Raw genomic sequence first — 17891 nt, forward strand, 5'->3', positions numbered from 1 at the left:
CGCACCAAGGAACAACAGTTTAGGTATTTTTATACCGAGATATAGGAGATTCAGGTGTATTACTCTTTATCTTTTGCCAAACACACATCTCCAGAAGGATCAGACCACAAAGGACTTAGTTAGGCCAGTAGGCAGGTGCATATTGCCAATTCTGAATTTGTACCCTTGCAAAACTTTTCATCCGTGAGCACTAATGATTCGTAATGAATTCAACTTTATAATTTCGTCCCTTTGCACACTGACTACTTATAGTACCATCCAAAGATAATGTTGCAGAAAATTTGATTCAAAAGACGGAATCCATGCACATGCAGGTGCAGGGTTATAACTTGGTTTATCCCGAAGCTCAGACAAACATTACATGAGCCCTGTCTATAGCTTTAGGGTTGCTAGGGAATCCATGATTGTAGAAGTGAACTCAATACGAACGTTTATTGAGCCGTCACTAAGGTTTTGTCATTACCAACAAATAACCAAAAGGCATGTACACCCCACATGACGCCAGTAATGATGTTCAGTAAACAACAGGTGTAATTCTGCTGGAATATCATCACAAGGAATATTTGTCATGTGGACAGATGCATGATACACACAATCTAATACAATATGTATACGACATACAGTGCTTTCCTGATATTATAGGTTTTGTGTATTCTTGAACAAAGGATCTCTACTTTGTCCGAAACTTTGACCGAAATGTCCGACCCTTTTCAGCAAATATAATCTGCGCTGATTTTCAAGACAGTAATCGTCTTAGCAAAAAGTCACATGAACTGTCATCACTCGGGGAAGAAAAAATGTCCATAAATTTTAATACGTGTACACAACTAAAATTGTCTACTGCTTGTGACAGGATAAATTTTGGAATGTATACCGTGTTATTAGTGTACTGCATATTGTATGCAAACTTCTGCAACAAAGGATCTCCATAGCAACCCTTTGCGAGCAACCAATTCTAACCCTGTATTCTATCTTTTGGATCCAAATGTTTTTGACACAGGTTGAATAGTCTCTGTCACGGTGCAGGTAAGGAAATGTTCATAAATTTGAATACATTATGGAAATGGTCTGTTCGAATACAACTGTACGTTACAAAATGCTCTGCTGTCGTGCGGGTTGGCAAATAAAACGCCTAAATTCCCTCTACAGATCAATTAGCAAATTCTCAATAACCTCAAAATAAAAATAAAGTGGTCATATCGTATCGATAAATGTATCTTTTTGTGACCTGTATAGTCGGATGTCGTTCGCAATGTTTCTACATGAAATGCGGGCTACTTGTGATGAGGAATTCTGACCTTAGTGTGGTAACTGAAATAGTCGAGCAAGACATGGCTTAGTGTTCAAATTTCATGCATACTTCCAATGATTTCTAGACCAATTCGAGAGCTTGTTCCAGCTCATAAGGTGTTTTCTCCAACATTCAGGAGGAATTTCAGTCAGAACTCTGAATCCAACTATTTTTGACAGGTTCTCTGAGCTGTTTCTGCCACTAAGCAGGGACGAAAATATAACTTGAAATTCACTACAAAACTGGTCTAGTACGCTATGCAGGTGAGTGGAACAAAGTGGAACACAAGATTTGTGAGTATTGATGTCGGACTCAGAAACGAAGTCGCGTTTCCTTCTTTACCAGAGTTAGTTGCATAAATCTCAAGACACCTAGGACAGAAAAAGAAACGAGTGATTGTTTCCTTCTTTGCTCTTTGTGTTTATTGCGAAACTGTTCCAATACACATGTATAGTACCATGGTTATCATGTACAAATGCTAAAGGGATAGGATTAGCTTGTGCTAATGTGAAAACCAACCACAGAGAAAAATATATTATCAAAACGAGATCTGTAGGAAATACACCAAACATTCACTACCACAGTTAATGTATGTGTAGGCATAATGACAACACACCAACTTACATTATATATTTCTTTCACCATCCACTGCACAGGGATTTTGACAAGGGTGAGCACATCCCGTTTGCATGTAAATCTTGCACATATTCTGTCTTGTATATTTTGGGGGATAAGAGGCTTTGCCATTTTCAACCTTCAAATCCATGATGATGTCGAGTTGCGAACTTCACAGTCTACATCAAACCAACAGTTTATCATGGAGGTAGGAGATAGACCGCCATGTCTTGATATAGAGAAGCATCCTACCTCACGAACTATAAACCCTGTTCTGTCAATGAGGATGTGCATATCATATTCATATATGTTTTGCTGGCAGAATGTGCATACAAACGTTTTAGCATAGGGATGGGGTGAAACAAAGTCTAAATAACTAGTTACCGCAAGATGGAGGCATAATAAGTAGCTTTGCAGACAATAAAAATACAAAGAAAATGTTTAGAAATATCTGCAGCCTTTGCAGACAAAAATACAAAGAAAATGTTTAGAAATATCTCCATCCAATACATGTACTTGTATACGTGTACACATATCGGTAAAATGTCTTGTACAATTTTTTTTTCCACATGTAGTTTTATACATGTATCAGCCACAAAGGAAGTTCGTCATCTCTGGCGTGTTCTGTTAGATTTACTCACCTATTCAGCATTTTACAATATCACTAGTGTCTTGAAATGAACATAATGTCTCATACAGTAATTGATACCTGCATATAAGTGCATAAAGAATCACTCATGCGTAATAGATAGTAGGCCTACAACAAAGGGATACTTCACTATGTTACATGTACTATGAGCACACATCTCATAGAATAATCGTAAGACCTAACCAAACTAAGAGCAACCAGTGTCGTCTATTGAAAGTATGTTGCAAGATCCAAGATACAAGGAAAATGGTTGTGGAAGGAGTATAAAGTTCGACCCTATGACCATCTCGGTACCCTTTGACCTCCTGATAACCTACATAGTGCCCGTTAGCAGATGAGTACTGTACTCGGTTCTAATGGCCCAGACAGAACAGGAGGGAACCACTCTTCGATTGCCAGCGCCCAATTTGTCGTGCTGCCAATGGACGTACAATGTATGTGCGATATGACGCGTGACGGTATGATCTGTTGCCCCTGTCTGCGGCCCAGGCGTGCTGGTTCTCCAGGTTGTGGCGAACGATGTCGAGTACAGCTGGGTCCAAACAGAGGCGACGGAATCGTGCAGAGAGCGAGTGACACTGCATGTTAGCTTTTCTGCAGCATTTTTTCTCTACGTCATGCGCCATCTCCCTGCACCGCCCACATTTGCACCATGGAGGCACGGCTTCTGGCTCTGGCTCTCGTGGCGGCTGTGGCGGTGGATGAACAAACTGCTCGAAGAAATCTTCGAATAGTCCAGCTGTCCTTTTCAAGTTCGTGATGGCCAGCTCATTGACTTGATCCCTGGTGAGCGCCTCCACCTTGGCCTACGCATGAGAGACAGAAATAAATAAGAAAAATAATGAAACAAATTCTGCCTACAGCTGTACATCAAAAGTACTGTAACACAAAATGCGCATGTATAAATTCATTGACTGTTGATTGTTTGTTTTTGTTTGCATGTTGGTTGACTAGACATCATAACATTCAATGGTAATAGATGATATTATCATGTATTAAGACTTGTTGCTGCAATAAAGGATGCCCATATGGCGACCCTAAAAGCTTGTTCGAGCTCATGCGATGCTTGTCCGAGCTTCGGGAGCAAGTAGGAGCATAAAACCATATTGTGTCTCTTGTGTCCAGTATTGTTTGTTGCAGGTTCTAGAATTGTTGTCAATGCTAATGAACGGGTTTCTCATGTATTCAGATTGTATTTTTGTAAACAAATAATGACAACCCAACAAACTTTGTCCGCGCTCATGTGAAGTTTGTAACAGCGTCGTGAACAAGGAAGATTATATATTCTGACTGTCTGTGACAAGTTCTTCGAATTGTTGTCAATGAGTGCATGGAAGGAAACAAGTATAATTGTGTAAATCTGGATACAGTACGAAAATGGTTTATGGAGCAGATTGCAAGTTTCTCCTCCAAATTCAATACGGTCTGTGGGAAAACCAAACCACGTCTTATCAAACCCCACAAGCCACAGGCGATTAAATTACCACTATAAAACATTGTCTTTGGACTTATATGCTCTAGGCGTCACATTAGTATGATGGTTTTATGGCAAATACGTTTCTAAAATATTTTATGTTGAGTATATGGGTTCAGGTACATAATTTTGTCAGTCAACTTAATCAATATTTGTGAGTCAAATCATGTAGAAAATCTTTCATTGTACCAATATATCTTCCATATTGTAATTCATTTAGCAATGCATCAGATTTTCTTGAGGTAACCCTGAATCTTTGGTCATTACTAAACAACAAGATACAATGTAACACGACATATCAATTTATCATATGCAGCTCTGATTGGGATTTCCGATACTTGGCTTAGAAAATTGATTCTGTCTCCTAAATTTGATTTGGAATTGACGAAATTGTGCTAACTAAACTGTGTTGCAACCTTTCCAAATTCATACCGAAATCGAACAACTGATGAGCCCTACATGTACAAAACTTGTACACTGTATATGTGGCTTCATAACAAACTTCAAGCTTCAAAAAGTCTACTATTTTTCAAGTGCATCCACGATTTCCCTGCAAACACATGTCAAGGTAACCAGAACTATTTCTGCTATTCCTGTTACCATACTCTAAAGGTACAGTAGTTAGGTGAAGATTCGATGAACAGAAGTAAATGGGAGGCTTCTTATTTTAATGTCCTATTGACTTCACAGCAGCAAATCTTTATCAATGCTTCAGTGTAACTAAATGTATGTAAACGGGATTGAAGAGAAAAAAGAGCAACAAACGCTTCTCTCCCTGTCTCCTCTTTCCCCTGCCATGAACAATTCAGAAAAAAAAATACCCCCCCCCTCCTTTTTCCCCTAGCGTGAATGACGAGAAAGAAAATCCGCAAGACTTCCTCGAATTCTTGAAGTTCTTTTCTGTCTCTTTTTTTCCCCTCGCACATGAAAGATGCAAAACACACACAGACCCAAGACAGAGACCACTACCATCAGAAAAACAAAAACACCAACTACTAGTAAAGAGACAGAAGTGCTAGACAGGGTTGGGGCCTGGGAAGGGCTACCGACAAAGGAACACGGCGCGCACAAGCATTCTTTCGTGAGATCGTATTACAACTGGCACCTGGTCATGGCCTGGGAACAGCGCCAAGAGTATAGTCTTGTCACAGACCCCAATTATTAGACCTGGTAACATGGTACCCAATAGGGTTACAGCTCGTTATTCCAAAGGTTTGTCATTCCGAAGGCTCTTCAGTCCGCAGATTCGTTATTCCGAAGATTTGTTTTTCCAAATATCATTTCGGATTAACAAATCTTTGGAATAACGCCACAAATGTTCAGATTGATGAACCTTTTTCATTTTCGGATTAACGAACCTCTAGGTATTGGGAATATGTGTGTTTCGGAGTAACGAACCTTCGGAATAATGAACCGTCAGAATATCGAACATTCATTATGTTTGTTTGAGGTATATGTACATTGTACATTGCTCTAGTTTATTGAGATTTGCTACATCCACCTTTGAAGTTTTACCCAATTTTACCCAAAGTCTAATCAAGTGATTATCCCACCTTGCTTCACCCTTGTGCAAAGTTTAGTGAAATTTGCTTGATCCAGTCTTGAGTTTTAATATCACACAGTGAATTTTTAGAATTTGACCTTGACCTTTGACTCTTGCCAATTTTACACAAAATGTTATCAAGTTAGTGACCTATCATATTTTACCCTTGTGCCAAGTTTGCTGAAATTTGCTCAATACAGTCTTGAGTTATTGCATAAACTGTTTTAGATGACCTTCACTTTTGACCTACGACCAATTTCTAATCAAGTGATTGCCCAATCATACTTCATAGTCGGACTATGTTTGGTCAAATTCCGCTCAGTATTACTCAAGTTATCGCGTATACTAAAGTAGACAGACAGACCTACAACCCAAAAATATCATGCCTCAAGCACCCATCGGACAGAGGAATAAAAAGGATTCATGGTCAAATTTGTGGGCATTTTATTGTCAATAAGCCTGTGCATAACAATGATAATTTTTAGTTTGATACTCACCTGACTTGGTTCAGGAGTGTCTTAGAGTTGATCGGTGAAAACAACACTCCTCTGCGCAGAGGAGCTCTCCTAGGAGCTGTAAACACAAACAAAGCATACTTAATTAACCACATACATGTAATGCAACAAAGTCATAATTACTTTCAATTATACTAATGACATATATTTTCCGAATGAGTGTCAGTAAATGACATTTTCATGTCGAGTCGAGTACAAAATTTTACAGTTTGATCCTAGATTTTTAGAGTCCTAGTTATCAACGAGCAAGGTAGCACAACACTCCTAGAAAGAACACATCAGTATGTATTATGGTCAAGAAAATTCTCAGGGATACGTGAAAAAAAAAATGTACCCAAAAATATTTATATGCTAATTGGCTGAAAAAAAAGTGCAGATATAGGGTGTTGCAAATGCTCTTTTACACACAATTTGTGATCACGATATTGTCTTTTTAATATGGATGGGAATAACATATTGAAAAGGCAATTATTGTACAGTGCATTTACCATGAAAAGTATGATGTGTGGCAAACAGCAGCAATGATCTTGAGTATAATACAGTGTACTTCTCAAAAAGTAAAGGTTACAAACATTCTTTCACAACAAACTCCTAAAATTGAATGGTAATTGGTCAATGGGTATACACTGTAGGACACACTGTGTAGAGTATAGAGTACACATGTATTGTTCCTTTACAATGTAGCTGAGGGATCACACTCTTATCAAAGCAATGGTTTTAAGAGTTTTAATAAAATCAATTGATTTGTATACCGGTATACGAAATAAAAACATTTTTTCTGAATAACTCACAAACTAAACATCGTCTGGTATACTAAAGGCAGTATTATGACCAAAGAAAACATGTTTTTTTTTATGTTTTCTCTGAGAGGAACATTTGGATCAGTTGGATGGCCATTTGCATTCTTTCATTCCTTATTCAGAACATTGCTTCCAATGCACAAGTTATTTCAGCTGGCATTTTTCCTCTGAGATACGAGGCCGAAGATATCTTGGGCTGCAGAACTTAAAATAACACTAATTTTGCTGATGGTAAACTTCCACTTCAGCAGAACATTTCTGGAAAGAAATAACAGGAACAATGAGTACCGGTATATAACTTGAGGTTTCCAGCAGGATACATCCTAAATACTGCATGCTATTTTATGGGTAAAATCAGCAAAAGACTCAAGAAGTCAGATGAATTCCCAGCACTGTTCGTTACAAGGTATCCAGAAATTGGCCAATCATGAGCTATTTTCCATGTTTGGTGTTAGATATCAGCATATCTATCCAAATCAAAATAACTCATCCCAATGTCATGACTGCTTTAGTTGACCAATAAAGGTCTTGAGTTTGAACTTACTTAGTAACTGTAAGTCACCTTTCTTTTTTTTTTTCGTATTACCGAACAGATGATAAGGAGGTTTGTGTATGAATACATTACACTATTCATGTACTGTGTCTTCAGAGGCAACCATCTACTATTAGCCACTCAGGAAAAACAAACTGTATGGGGGAGGGCTATTGACAGGCTTAATGAATATTCCAGAATAGTCGGCATCTCTGGGTTTATAGGATATTTTTGTTATCCATCCCGACAGGATTATGCTGTAAGAACAAACAATGATCACAAAATAAATTTCGGACCCTATCAATACACTGTACTACAATGTACGCTTCAAGAAATCTCACTTGAAGTATCTACCGGCTGGCCCAATTCTTGAGTCCTTGGGAGTTCGAGACGTATCTGGACAGAGCTTCCTGCAGGTAGATCTTCAGCAGTAGTTGCTCTGAAAAACATATGAACTAACAGCTTGTACTACACAATATAACCAAAGACATCTAACTTTGAAGAAAAATTAAATCTCATTGTTATTCCACACAATGTATTTCCATTGGCACAAAATTCCAAGAGTGCCTTGAAACATTGACATCGCCTTAGGGCTCTGTTAGACACTGTAGCTGACCTCTGTGTGTAAAATACCTTTTTAATCAACCTGCAGAGCATGCAAAGAGTAAGGTTTCCATGCAATTAAAATCGTCCAGTGGACATTATGGATTCTGAGGTGATTGACAATGCACTACATATTTCAGAGGAGCACAACCTCAAAGAAGACAATGCTGTACAATGTTTGTCAGCAACTGCAGAGGTGGAGATGGTTTCTGTCTGTGATGTTGTGCTATCAGTTGCAGAGGCTACAAGTAAGTCAGATTATTCTGATGACCGAGAACTAACACAAAGAAGATGCACAGGGGCAAATAAGTTTATACATCATGTATACTTTACGCCCAACATCAAGGTAAATCAAGGCAAGAGCAGTACAGCATAAAACATAATGTTAGTTGGATACCATGCATACAAATGTACTGTACCCCAGACTTTTCATATCACATTAGTGAATATTATATGAGAGGTTTCAGCAGCACACTAAAAACATGTAGTCTGTCCCCTTTATTACCAATCATGCAGCAATGACCATGTTGAAGAAAGATGAAAATCCCAATAGGTTACTGTAAAAGATTTCTGTGAAACAATACACCATACTGCATGGCCCGGTAGCCTACTGAGATGGTATGACAGTGCGCTAGAGTAGCGTGCGACTGTGCTTTCGTACCAGTAAAGGTGGATGAGACATGGAATTCTTTCATTTCATAAACTAGTGTAAAATGCAATTTCAATTTAAGCGATTTCCATGAATTCCAAACCACTGTTCACGCATCTTTGGGGGCAGATCTACATAATAATCATAATATTGGCTACCCTTTCATGGTATACCAGACATATTGCATTCAGCTTGACGAATATTACACTCGTCCATCGTGCAATATTCATCTGGCTTCACATAATTGATCAGGTATACCACTCAAGGACAGCCAATTACTCCGCTGCAAAGCTATCTTGACATCAAGAAATCAGTATTTCTACTACACTGTATATTGATATTATGATGGCAAAGAAAAGGTGCTGAATTTGATGGGAGTGTACATTGGCGTGTAGGGTCTGTACAGTGTAAATGTATGAAATAGCAGTTTTGCATGTGTGACAATTATACATTGTACAAATGTGCCTGTACCTTCCTTTTGTTCTGGCCTTGTATTTCCAATAATGCCCACAAATCAAATCAATTTATTCTGATATGCTCTCTTTGACCTTGGCCATTTGACGTAAAAAACACCCAAATTTTCTCATTGTAAATCTTAGTAAAATTGGTGTCCAGTTACTGAGCCCCAACTGTCCTTCCTTGTTATATTATACAACCTACCGAAACAGAGAACTACAACTGTAACCATACTCGAAAAAGTACAGTACAGGTACGTACATGTATGAAAGGCATAATGAATTATGTCTACGTCTTTCATACAGTCCAGCTCGCAATGCAACGGCGCTGGCAACTAGGTGCAAGTGAGCTCACAAAATCTGACCAACGATAGATTGTGCAATCCTGCAGCCAGGGCCTCCAGTCAGTCCAAGGGTTTGAATACCAAATCTTATTTTTGTAACCAGTGGAGGTGTTGCCTGCAGGATTGTGCGATAAGTGGTAACCCATATCCCATGGAGGCACAGGCTGCAGGTCTGCGCAATCTATTGCCGGTCACCATGTGAGTTCAATTGCACCCAGTTGTCTGCAACGTTGCATGCAAGCTGCCCTGTATAAGACTGTCGCTACAACTGTACATGTAGTCAAGCATTTTATTACCATAAGGTTTTGTACGACCAAAAATTATTTTCAATAGCTGATTTAGATATACTACACGATGTGCAGAAAAATATTCCTTCAAATTTCATGGTCTTTATTGAGTTTTCATGAAGTCCAACACAATGAGTGATGAAAGCTCCAGATGCGTTATCTCTCGCACATAAATCTTTGCTAGTACTTAGCCCGACCAGACACTGTAACGCTATGCGAAAACAGCGTCTGACACGCACGGCATGCAGCCTCGAAGTGAGGAACCTCAACACAACTACAAAACTTACGAACATGTATACTTTTCTCCTTTAAACAGAATACTTTACTCACGTTAAATGCTACAGAAGAATAGTTCGCCACACTGGGTCCATGGAGACCACTTGCGATAAGTCCGTGGAACAAATAAATGACACTTTCTGGCGCAATTCCTGACCGCCGGGCTTCGACTGTCGGCTAGCGCCAGCCGTGTTGCCATCCGTTCATTGGTCCGTTAAGGACGTGCGCAGCACGTGTGCGCGGTAGACGAACGGAGATCATCGGCGTAGAGCCGTAGCAATCACTTCGTCTATCTAACGCAACGTCATTGGGGTCAACTTGATATGAAAACGATTATAAAGTTCTAAATATTACTGTATCATTCCCAAGGAATCGATTTTCATCAATCTCTTCTTTCAACCACGGTCGCAATCATAATATGCTAACAGAATGTTAAAAGATAATTCTCAGCATGAAACCATCAGTCGGTCTCCGTGCTTAGCCACACACACGTTAGTACGTACGTATATAACACACACGAAGCTTAGATCTGTGAACCAGTCGTTTTCTTTAAATACTCACAGTGCATTTTTCTTTTTTCATGTCGGGCATACTGGGGTGGCAACGCGGCGGTCTCGTTATGTTCTATCTGTCAACGAGATGGCAACTCGGCTGTCTCTTAATCTTACGATCAGTAGAGTGCATTTCTGTCTGTCATTGTATAGTACGTTTTGATATGTCATTTTAGTACATTTTCATTGCTGTCTATTATGAAGTACATTTCTATCTGACATTGTAGATGGCAACACGGCTGTCTCTTGAAGTAAAGTGCATTTCTATCTGACATTTTAATGGCAACACGGCTGTCTCTTATGAAGTAAAGTAACTTTCTATCTGTCATTGTAGATGGCAACACGGCTGTCTCTTATTTTATGGAATAAAGTGCATTTCTATGTGTGTCACTGAGATGGCAACACGGTTGTCTCTTATAAAGTAAAGTGCATTTCTATACTAGTATGTGTCATTCAGATGGCAACACGGCTGTCTCTTATGGAATAAAGTGCATTTCTATGTGTGTCTATGGAGATGGCAACACGGCTGTCTCTTATAAAGTAAAGTGCATTTCTATGTGTGTCATTGAGATGGCAACACGGCTGTCTCTTATGGAATAAAGTGCATTTCTATGTGTGTCATTGAGATGGCAACACGGCTGTCTCTTATGAAGTAAAGTATAGATTTCTATCTGTCATTGTAGATGGCAACACGGCTGTCTCTGAAGTAAAGTGCATTTCTATACTTGTATGTGTCATTCAGATGGCAACACGGCCGTCTCTTATGAAGAACATTGACATTGTAGATGGCAACACGGCTGTCTCTTAAGTAATTTCTTGATGTGCTTGCAGCCTGTAAAACAAATGTTATTCCAAGTTTTTATCTTAAATGCTGTTCATTCCAAATGGATATGTTTATATATTTCATTAATGGCTATGTTTCATACTAAGAGCTTGTATGCTTGTGGCTACATTCAGCAATGTCAAATAACTCTGATTTGAATGAAAATTATGCTTGTGGCATGTGAAGCAGATATCTCCATGAAATTCAAAAGATCTTTAACTTGAATGTTTCTTTTATTAAAGTTATTGATAGTGGCTATGTTCCGTACAAATATAGCTTGTGGCTACATCCAGCTATATGAAATCACTCTGATTTGCATAATGTGCTTGTGGCTTGTGAATCAAATCTAATCAGATCTTAAACGTGAATGCAAGTGTCATATATTTTCCACTGTTTATTCGATAAGGGAAAGACTTGCGATTATGTTTTCATTGTAACTTCTTTCCGCATGTGAACTTGAAACCATACAGCATTATATACTTTGTCTCATGGCCAATGTTTATCTTAAATCAGTTTTGCTATGGTACTTAGTCTCAACAATTGTTATTATGAAATGCTTAAATGAATTTCACATGGTTGTAAAGTCTCAATGTTGCACTGCCTTAGACCGAATTTGACCTTTATTCACCGATGTTGACATTAGGTTGGTGCGGAACACCATAAGTCTTGAAAAGTCCTCCCTCCCATACAAATTCTCAGAGGCAAGGAGTTGCGATTGCTGGAAGCCTCATCCCGATTTTGGGACTGATTAGAGCTGGTTGTTCCCCAACCGGGTAAGAGGCAGGTTTTTACCGCTCTTACTTTTATTATTTCTTGATATTATTTTTTTGTCATCACTAACTTTTGTTTGTTTTCTTACTTTCTTAATTATTCAGCCAATTATGACACCAGGTTGGTGCGGGAAACTGTAAGTCTTAACCAGTCCTCTCTCCCTATTCTTCAAGGCCAGGTGTGGTGACAACATTCATTGGCCTATCCCCCCATTTGGGACTTCATGGAAGAGCATGTTAACCCCCAACCTTCAGCTGTGTTATGCAGCTTTTTATCAATTCTTTTTTTATTATTTATTGTTACATGCTGATTCGTTTCATTATTGTCTCTCTTAGACCGAAGGCTCTCTTGCCTTGCTCTGCTAAGCAAGCCAAGAATAGTTAAGGTTTCTCTGTGTTCCTTTTTTTGAGGCCAGGTGATTGCAGACAGCCTCGAATAGCAAGGAGCTGTGACAGTTGGTGTAGCAATTGTCGAAATGAAACAACTCTGCTGTGCAAGGCATGTATGGCAAGAATGGTATGGAGTTTCTCTGTCTTTCTTCCCTATATTGAGGTCAGGTGTATTGATAGCAGACAACCTCATATAGGCAAGGAGATACAACAGTTAATGTACAATTGTTGTAATGAAACAAGTTTTTTGGGGGCCACAGCAGGAGCGTTCTCGTCGCGGTCCCTGTCAGTTTCTAAATGAAACTGCGAATCCTGCTAAACTACAAATGGGTTGAATAATCTTGTATTTGAATGCATATGGAACATACATTGAATGCATTGGGATAGCACTATGACATAAAGATACTGGATGTGATAGATATTGCATTTTGTTAGCTCTTTTGACTAGATTGGGGAAAGTATTTTTTGACCAGCCTTTTCTTGGTTCAACATAGCTTACAGCTATTGAACAAGGAGATTGCATCAGCAAGTGTGTTCGATGGATCTCCCACTGCCCTGGGAGCATTGACAGCTTGAGCAATACGTAAGTAACTACAGTTGATATCACCACCAGAGACCAACAGGTCTATACTGGCAAATGCGAGTATATACTAGGCAATGCATATTGAACGCATGAGTTTTTGAATGTAATCGACTAAATCTGACCGTGCATTGTAAAACAAACAATAGCGGCACCTCTTGATATTATGTGAGGACTCTGGTCTAATAAGTATTGAAAGGATGAGGCTACTGCTTTGAAAATTAGCATTAATCATGGGCAAAATGTGTTAAAAGAACATGCTCAATTGCACCTTAAATCTGATAATCCCTTTATTAAGTTGGTCTGGTGGTTTTACATTCTGTGTGTTGTCCCTTTCATGGCACAGCTAGCTCTGCTTGGTAAAGATTAAGTTCTTTAATAGACCCTGTAACTGCAGAGCCTCTTTTCTCCTTTCACACTTTTCTATAGAGTGTCCAAGTGCAACATTTTTAGGGGAACCCAGTTCAATCACCAGTGTTCAATCTGTTCACAGACTATTAGATTTGGTTCTATAAAGTATGAAGAGAGGCTTCATGATAAGGATCCTATGTCTATTGTCCAAGTACTATGTCTATTGTCCAAGTCATTAAAGGATCCCTCTTTTGCCTCACTGGGATTACCTCCTCTCACAAGCTCAAAAGAACGGGGGCATCCTTTGTTTCATAGCTATGCAGCTGTGTTGCCATCTCAATGACACATATGCACTTTACTTCATAAGAGACAGCCGTGTTGCCATCTCAATGACACACATAGAAATGCACTTTATTCCATAAGAGACAGCCGTGTTGCCGTCTTAATGAGACAGTAGAAATGCACTTTACTTTATAAGAGACAGCCGTGTTGCCATCTCAATGACACACATATAGAAATGCACTTTATTCCATAAGAGACAGCCGTGTTGCCATCTCAATGACAGATAGAAATTTACTTTTCTTCATAAGAGACAGTCGTGTTGCCATCTCAATGACATAGAAATGCATTTTATTCAATAAGAGACAGCCGTGTTGCCATCTCAATGACAGATAGAAATGCACTTCTTTACTTAAAGGACAAGTTCACCTTCATTAACATAAGGATTGAGAGAATGCAGCAATATTAGTAGAGCACATCAGTGAAAGTTTGAGGAAAATTGGACAATCGATGCAAAAGTTATGAATTTTTAAAATTTTTGTGTTTGAACCGCTGGATGAGGAGACTACTAAGGCTCATGATGTCATATGAGTACAACAGTATAAAGAAAATATAAAGAAAATTCAACATATTTTCACTTTTTTCGCATAATAAAAGAGCACTTGACTTACCTCTTTCTAAAGGCAATGGGAATAATATTACCCATAACATACCAGTAACGAGTCAAGGGAATGTGTACTTTTTTCAAAAGATGAAATTTTGTGAAATTCTCTTTATATTTTCCTTATATTGTTGTACGCATGTGACATCATACACTGTAGTAGTCTTCTCATCCAGCGGTGACTGCACAAGAACTTCAAAAATTCATAACTTCTGAACCGATTGTCCGAATTTCCTCAAACTTTCAATGATGTGTTCTACTAATATTGTTACATTCTCTCAATCCTTATGTTAATGAAGGTGAACTTGTCCTTTAAGAAACGGCCGTGTTGCCATCTACAATGTCAATGTTCTTCATAAGAGACGGCCGTGTTGCCATCTGAATGACACATACTAGTATAGAAATGCACTTTACTTTATAAGAGACAGCCGTGTTGCCATCTCAATGACACACATAGAAATGCACTTTATTCCATAAAATAAGAGACAGCCGTGTTGCCATCTACAATGACAGATAGAAATGTATACTTTACTTCATAAGAGACAGCCGTGTTGCCATCTCAATGACATAGAAATGTATTTTATTCCATAAGATATCGACAGTCGTGTTGCCATCTACAATGACAGATAGAAATTTACTTTACTTCATAAGAGACAGCCGTGTTGCCATCTACGATGTCAGATAGAAATGCACTTTACTTCATAAGAGACAGCCGTGTTGCCATCTACAATGACAGATAGAAAGTTACTTTACTTCATAAGAGACAGCCGTGTTGCCATCTACAATGTCAGATAGAAATGCACTTTACTTCATAAGAGACAGCCGTGTTGCCATCTACAATGACAGATAGAAAGTTACTTTACTTCATAAGAGACGGCCGTGTTGCCATCTACAATGTCAGATAGAAATGTATACTTTACTTCATAAGAGACAGCCGTGTTGCCATCTCAATGACATAGAAATGTATTTTATTCCATAAGATATCGACAGTCGTGTTGCCATCTACAATGACAGATAGAAATTTACTTTACTTCATAAGAGACAGCCGTGTTGCCATCTACAATGTCAGATAGAAATGCACTTTACTTCATAAGAGACAGCCGTGTTGCCATCTACAATGACAGATAGAAAGTTACTTTACTTCATAAGAGACAGCCGTGTTGCCATTAAAATGTCAGATAGAAATGCACTTTACTTCAAGAGACAGCCGTGTTGCCATCTACAATGTCAGATAGAAATGTACTTCATAATAGACAGCAATGAAAATGTACTAAAATGACATATCAAAACGTACTATACAATGACAGACAGAAATGCACTCTACTGATCGTAAGATTAAGAGACAGCCGAGTTGCCATCTCGTTGACAGATAGAACATAACGAGACCGCCGCGTTGCCACCCCAGTATGCCCGACATGAAAAAAGAAAAATGCACTGTGAGTATTTAAAGAAAACGACTGGTTCACAGATCTAAGCTTCGTGTGTGTTATATACGTACGTACTAACGTGTGTGTGGCTAAGCACGGAGACCGACTGATGGTTTCATGCTGAGAATTATCTTTTAACATTCTGTTAGCATATTATGATTGCGACCGTGGTTGAAAGAAGAGATTGATGAAAATCGATTCCTTGGGAATGATACAGTAATATTTAGAACTTTATAATCGTTTTCATATCAAGTTGACCCCAATGACGTTGCGTTAGATAGACGAAGTGATTGCTACGGCTCTACGCCGATGATCTCCGTTCGTCTACCGCGCACACGTGCTGCGCACGTCCTTAACGGACCAATGAACGGATGGCAACACGGCTGGCGCTAGCCGACAGTGGCTTCGTCGTTGCAGGATTCAAAATGGCGCCTTGACTTATGCGCATGCGTGACCGGATGTGCTCCAGAGCGAGCGCGTGTGCGTTGAAAGTGTCGAACAAACCTTGGCGTCTGCGACACAATAACCCAGTACAGTTTATAGCTGTATACCTTATACTAGTAACCGTGCGTACGCTGCTTGAAAGGGCATTCACATCACGTGACCACCCGATATCTGAGCTTGGCCTGGCGTGAAAGATTGTGTACGGTGTGGACATGCTGGATATGATGATCAATTTCGGTAAGTTTCATTACGTACATTTGAATATATATAGCATCAGATGTAGAGTAAATATTGAAGAGTATACTCGATGAGTTTGAGGTGACAAAAATGATCGTAAGTATCAAAAGTCAAAGCTATCGTGTACGATTACGTCGCCTCTCCTAGTGATTGGTGGTCGCGCGCGTACAGCCCTGTCGCGACGTACCATGTACAGCGACTGGGCTGTGTATAGTTAGCTAGTACTAAGATAACTAGACGGTAAGAGTTACAGATCTAACGTTAGTACTACAGTCAGCACTAGTAGTCTAGTAGTGACTAGTAGTACCAGAGCAAATGTACACGCGGTTCCTAGTCCTACTGTAGATCTAGGCCTACAAGTAGAAGTATATGTACAGCTGATGTGCTGTCCCCCTGAATATTACCACACATGTGAGAAATGACACCAATCTCGAGATTGCAATTGGAAAACAGATAACATATCTTGAATTGATCATGATTTCCCTTCCTAGAAATTTTGACAATTTGTTGAGGCTGGGTTAGTGAGGAACAATAAGCTAAAAATGAAAACGTTCATATAGGATACCTACGGCTATCTAACGTTAGTGTCGGTGATAATTTACATGTATGGCTGGGTCTACTACTGTGACCGTACACGTTCACTAATTGACTTAATCAGGCCTAGGTCTAGTCATTGAGTTATCATAGTACTTTTTGTCGTAAGTTGGACGTCAGTATTTATTGTGATAATCATTTTAAAAAAAATGTGAATAAGGCTGTTTTAAATTGTGTCATCGTTCATCGCGATGGTTGCATGATCAACGCTGCGGTACAACTGTAGGCCTACCGGTAATTCAAGTAACGGTAACGTTATCGTTACATGGATTTGGAAGGTTATAAATTCAGCGTTCGATCAGTGAATGTCATTTGCAACTGAATAAAAAATAGGTACAATTATATATCATACAAGTTGAGTTTCACCCACCTTGGCTTATCAGAGGCTTCTGACTCAGTCTGAGTGCATGTAGAAACTTTCACAACGGGTTGATCCCGCAATCCTGGCACACAGTGCTGATGCCCAGAATGCAGTGCGAGTGGTGGACATCCAGCAGATGACCAGCAAAGTCATCCTGTGTTGAATGGCTTGATGGGCCGTGAAGGGCAACGTTTATCTTTTTCATTTCTTGCCGATAAACAGCTCGCATCTCCTCCCACTGGATCCAGCATTTACCAAGTCGTATCCGCGACATAATGGCACGCAGATTGAAGTTCGACACAAAGATCAGAATAAACGATCTGAGTGTTGAAGACAATGTTTGAAAGCACCGAACAGATCGCGAAGTGATTTACGTGACAACGTACGCAT

The 17891-nt window shown here is 39.2% G+C and overlaps 1 long non-coding RNA gene across 2 annotated transcripts; it reads right to left on the bottom strand.

Moving 5' to 3' along the window:
• Positions 1 to 1698: 1698 nt before the first annotated feature.
• LOC140235689 (uncharacterized) lies at positions 1699 to 17583 on the bottom strand. Of its 2 annotated transcripts, none has more exons than XR_011901709.1 (4): positions 17511 to 17583; positions 7761 to 7858; positions 6070 to 6145; positions 1699 to 3361 (listed from the first exon to the last, which is right to left on the bottom strand). It is a non-coding gene; the product is annotated as an uncharacterized lncRNA (long non-coding RNA). The 2 variants fall into 2 exon arrangements; XR_011901710.1 differs by lacking the exon at positions 17511 to 17583 and adding an exon at positions 10088 to 10222.
• Between the last annotated feature and the right edge of the window lie 308 nt (positions 17584 to 17891).

This window comes from Diadema setosum, chromosome 12 (assembly GCF_964275005.1).
Source record: "Diadema setosum chromosome 12, eeDiaSeto1, whole genome shotgun sequence".
Classification (NCBI taxonomy): Eukaryota; Metazoa; Echinodermata; class Echinoidea; order Diadematoida; family Diadematidae; genus Diadema; species Diadema setosum.